At 38.4% G+C, this 5466-nt stretch overlaps 1 pseudogene across 1 annotated transcript in view; it reads left to right on the top strand.

Moving 5' to 3' along the window:
• Nucleotides 390–5466, top strand: part of LOC109231736 — a 30109-nt pseudogene continuing 25032 nt past the window's right edge. The window contains exon 1 of the transcript XR_002068825.1: nucleotides 390–450. The product of XR_002068825.1 is annotated as a DNA-directed RNA polymerase subunit beta-like (transcript). The remainder of the gene's footprint in view (nucleotides 451–5466) is intronic.

Raw genomic sequence — 5466 nt, 5'->3', positions numbered from 1 at the left:
AAATCGTCTTTCCCGCCAACACTTCTCATTTCACTGTAATAACCCCTCAGATGGGCTACTGGATCTCCACTCCCATCATACAAGTTAAACTTTGGCATTTTAAACCCCGTGGGCGGATGAACATCAGGGAACATACACAAGTCATTGTAAGACATGTTAATTTGATTTCACATCCCTTGCATGCTCCTTAAGGACCGTTCTATACCTTTCAGCTTCCTGGATACCCCATCTCGCCCTTCTTTTCCTGTGAACTTTTCATTTTCAATATGAGGCTCATTCCGAGGGCTATGATTGTATGAGTCAGGGACCTTGTGGGAAACCTCCGAGGGGTAATATTAGGCATCATGAGTTTTGAGTGGGTGTTCACTATTGGATCTATGTAGAAAAGAATGTTGAGAAGTTGTGATCGTGAGGATAATGGATATGACAGGAGGGAAACTTTTAGGAAAGGTAGTTGGAGGACGGGTGATTGAGCTACTAGAGTGGTTGGGAAAGCTGTGATAAGCGGGAGAATCTGGAGAGTATGGTGGATCATCTGGCACTATGACCGGAGTTTGGGTAAGGGTAGCATCAAAGAAGCTAGGTGGTGGCGGGGGTGGTGCCTTCCTAGTCGTCCAATACCGATACATGTCTACCACGTGTTGTCTTAACATCCTTACCTATTCAACCAACCCATTGTCCTGTTTAACCAATTGCTTTCCGGAACCACTATCAGCCAACTCAATTCTGTTGTTGTCTTCCATTACCTTTCGATTTTATGTTGTAGGGAAGAGTTACTAGTTTAAGAACCACAAACCAACCACCCTTCTGCCATAATGAAGATAACAAAGAGGAACAAAATGAAGTCATCACGTTAGCGTTAGGGCATTTAACATAAGATAATCTCACATTATGTGCAATGCACCTAGTCACAGTTATCGGTTCTAAAATGACTTCGAGGGTACGAAGGTCATATGGCATCATCCCAATTCACTCTTGTTGCCCCGTTTCCTCTTCATTTTCCTTTCTAGCACCGCTTGGTTTTTCATTTCATTCCCCCTCTTTTTTTTTTGATTATTGCTCCTTTCTTTCCTCTTATTTATCACATCCCACAACTTCATTCTCTCCTTTTTTTCTCTTTTTTTTTATTTTTCTTTAATTTTTTTTAATGATTATTCGATCGAACCCTATGTAGGTTGCCTACGTATCATGTCCCTCATGAATTAGAACAAGCGTAGTTTTGAGAAATCGAGAATAGACTAAACAAACTAATATTCTCTCTTCTTTTTTTTTTACCTTAATGACTACTCTAACGAGAAAAAAGAAGAAAATCTCTCTTTTTTTAGACTTAATGTTCTATAATCTATTCTGTAACGACCCGACGGGTCATTTTGCATTTTAGAACCCTGTTCCCCTAAATAAAACTTCCCGCACTTGCCTTAACTAATTTACGACCTGCAGGGATGGTTGGTTTGGGATTTGGAGGAGTTTGGGTTGAAATAAGCACACTTGATTCTTTAAAATTTTCATAAAAGGCTAAGTTTGACTTTTGTCACATTTTTAGTAAATGGACTCGGACTCGTGATTTGATGGTCCCGGAGGGTCCGTAGGAAAATATGGGACCTGGGCGTATGCCCGGAATCGAATTCCGAGGTCCCTAGCCCGAGTAATGAATTTTTGTTGAAAATTGTAAAGCTGGAAATTCTAAGGATTTAATGAAATCGAATAATACTTGATCATGTTGGTATCGGGCTTGTATGTTGGTTCTGGAGCCAGGTACAGGTCCAATATAACATTTAAGAATTGCCCACAAAATTTGGTGTCAATCCGAGTAGTTTAAGTACGTTTCGACACGTTAGATGTGAATTTAAGAACTTGAAGTTTATAAGTTTGATTCAATTGGTTTTACGGGGTGATTCTTAGATTTAGCATTATTTCGGGCATTCCGAGGGTTGGAGCGAGCCCGTTTCATGATTTCAAACTAGTCGGTATAATCGGGCGGGGCCCGAGGGCCCCGAGCGTCAATCGAGCGAGGCTCGAGTGAAGTTGGAAATTTTTGGAAGGGCTGAAGCTCCAGATATCTTTCATAACCGCACCTGCGGTTGGTCAGCCGCAGGTGCGAGACCGCAAAAGCAGACAACCCCTTGTAGATGCGGCCAAGCCCGTCCAGGCCCAAAGCCGCAGAAGCGGCTATTTTTCTGCAGAAGCGGAGCCGCAAAAGCGGCTTGCATCTCGCAGATGTGGCCCAGCGGCCCAGTTGAGATTCCGCAGAAGCGGGCTCCTTTCCGCAGATGCGGTGGGCGCAGGTGCGGCCCAGGACCGCAGGTGCGGCCCAGGACCGCATATGCGGAAATCGCCGAAGCAGTGAGCTTCATTTAATACGGGCTCCAGCCTTTTTTGCCCATTTTGCACTCGTTTATTGGGCGATTTTGGAGCTCTTGAGAGACCATTTCCACCTAGCACCTTGAAGTAAGTTCATCTTCCTTATTTCTAAGTTTAATACTTGAGTTTTGGGTAAGTTCATCTTCCTTATTTCTAAGTTTAATACTTGAGTTTTGGGTAGATTAAATCACAAAGATTAGGAAAAATCAAAGGATTAGAGCAAAACCTAGGGTTTTGATAAAACTTAGATTCTACTATGAAATTTGTTAAGGAATGAAGTAGAAATCATATATTATTGATGCTTAGGTTATAGAGAACAACTTTCTTCAAAAGGTTCCGGAATCCGGGCACGTGGGCCCGGGGTCGAATTTTAGGAAACTTGTGTTTAAAGTGGGAATTACTTTAGTAATTAAAATGCGTACTCTTGAGCTTCTATTGACTAGTTCCTACTTCGTTTAACTAGTTTCGGATCGTGCGACTCCAAATTTGAGGGTTTGAGCACGTTCTTGATATTGGAAGTATGCTTTGGAGCGAGGTGAGTCTCCTATCTAACCTTGTGAGAGGAAATTGTCCCCATAGGTGTAATAATTGAATAATTTGCCACTAAATGCGGGGGCTACGTACGTACTAGGTGACGAGAGCCCGTGCATAGCCACTATTATGCTTAAGTCCGGGTAATTTAGGACCCAAAAGCATGCTTTATGTAATGTTCTTGTAACTTTATGATTAATTTGGGGATTTCTTAAATCATGTTGAATGTTGTAAATGACTCTAATAAGAAGAACATCAATTTTCTTGGCCCTTTCAAAGAGAAGTTGATATTTTCGTGAATAATTGCTCTCCTGACATATATTCTTGTCTGCATGTTGTTTTGTTTAAATACATTTGACCGTGTCGAATGTATGATTCGCTAGCGGGGTAATAGATGCATCTATGGTTCGTGTCGTTCGACCCTCCGGCAGTGCACACTTTATTTTTATGTTGGATCGGGCCGTACGACCTCGGCACTACTTGCGTATGCTTATTGCTTGGTATATTGCTGTGATCGAAACTTTGTAATATGCCCTGAAATGTAAATGGCCAGCTGTGATATCATCTAGGGAAGGACCTGTAGCCTCATGCAATAAATTGTTAATCATTTGTGCTATCAATGCTTAGTATATCACTTATCATATTATTTGACACTAGTAAGTGTCAAGTCGACCTCTCGTCGCTACTTCTTCGAGATTAGACAGGATACTTACTGGGTACATATTGTTTATGTACTCATACTATACTTATGTACTTAATTGTACAGGATCTGAGGCAGGTACATCCGGTTACCAGGCTAGTGCATACCCTTGATTCAGCCGAGATTCCACAGTGAGTTGCTCCCTTCCTATGTCGTTCAGCAGCCCGATGGAGTCTTTTCTTTATTTTGGCTGTCTACTCTATTTCAGACAGTAGGATAGTATTATTCTTTTGTATATTCTACTAGTTGCCCACATACTTGTGGCACCAAGTCTTGGCACACACATTAGTACACTATTCTTTTGGTTTGTATAACTATTATTGTATGTTGCTAATTATCACATGTTTTAAATTCAAATTAAGAAATTATTGTAACTGTTTTAGTAAAGTAAAACAAGAATTCACTAATACATCCGCGTTGGCTTGCCTGACAACGGTGTTGGCCGCCATCACGACCTGAGGTGAAATTGGGTCGCGACATATTCTAAACTCAATCTTCAACGAGCAAATATTTTTTTCTTTTTCTTTTTTTGAAACAGATACTCTATGAGAAATTATTAAGGAAAAAAACCTAAAAGAGAAAAATATTTTCTGATTCATTTTTTAGGAGGGAAATCTAAAGAATAAACCAAAGAAAAATATTTTGAATTTTCATTTGATATCCTGAAAAAGATAAAAAAATATTTTTGGATTTCAATTTTTGATTTCCTAAGGGAGAAACTCTAAAGATAAACAAAAGATAAAGTATATTTTTTTTCTTCTATATATAATGTCCTAAAGCTCTAGTGAAACTAAAAAGAATATTTCTTTTTCTTATGTTTTTTATTAATTTTCCAAAGAAAAACCTAAAAAAGAAAATCTTTTTTTGGATTTTTGGAATTAATATGTTAAATAAAAAATCTAAAGAGGTATCAAAAGAAAATTCTTTTTTTTGTTTTAATTTTTTAGTCTAAATATACTAAAGTAAATATAAAAGCAATTTTTTTTATTTTGAGTTCTAGATATTAATTTCCTAAAGGGGGAAAACCACCTCAATAGTTTTTTTTTTTAAAAATTCTAGATTTAGTATTCTAAAGAAAACTTCTAACGGAAATATAAAAACGTAAAATCTCTTTTTTTGGATTTTTAATTTATAACACATTTTTTCAAATACAAAATAGGAAGTACAATGACAAAAGACTCGACAAACTTAACTAGACTATGACAGACCCTGCTTCACCTAAAAGACTCGACATTACTGTACAAAACTAGAAGGTGAAAGACGACATAAAAAGAAAAACAGACTCAAAACATTAAAAATAATCTCCTTAAGCAACTCCTGAATGAGCGATCCTGACTGGATGATCCTGGGGCGTCTGTCATGCTCAAACTCCGGTAAGTAGATCCACACATGTATGAGAAAATTAAGACCAAATAAAGTTAATGACCCAGAACTCTATGTGAGACAATAACACTTCCTATTTGACACATGCAAGGCATGATTGAGGCTATTTTGGCAAAACGGCCTACGTGGCCAAAAGTGGCTAGACATGCAAGATTTGGCTAAGACCCCGTGAAGTCAAGAACCTAAGACTCGCTAGGAAGACCGTACCCTATGTGGGCTGCCTACGTTTCCGAAAGACGAGAATCAGGTATGCGTAGTTCGGGAAGATTGGATACGGGCGAGAATTTTAAAAACACACTAATTTGAAGAAAACATATTCTTTGTCTTTTTTTTTTTTGAAAAATGATGAAACATGTTTCTTTTCCCTTTTTTTTCGGAAACTGATGGGAAAGTGCAAAATCTTTTTTGGGATTTTTCATTCTTTTTTTTTTGTCTTTTTTCTTTAAAAAAAAGTGGAAAGAAAAACATAACTGGGCCCTACTTGCTTCATT

This window comes from Nicotiana attenuata, chromosome 8, assembly GCF_001879085.1.
Source record: "Nicotiana attenuata strain UT chromosome 8, NIATTr2, whole genome shotgun sequence".
NCBI lineage: Eukaryota > Viridiplantae > Streptophyta > Magnoliopsida > Solanales > Solanaceae > Nicotiana > Nicotiana attenuata.
Note: the sequence above shows the minus strand (reverse complement) of the source record. Positions and strands in the feature narration are given on the sequence as shown.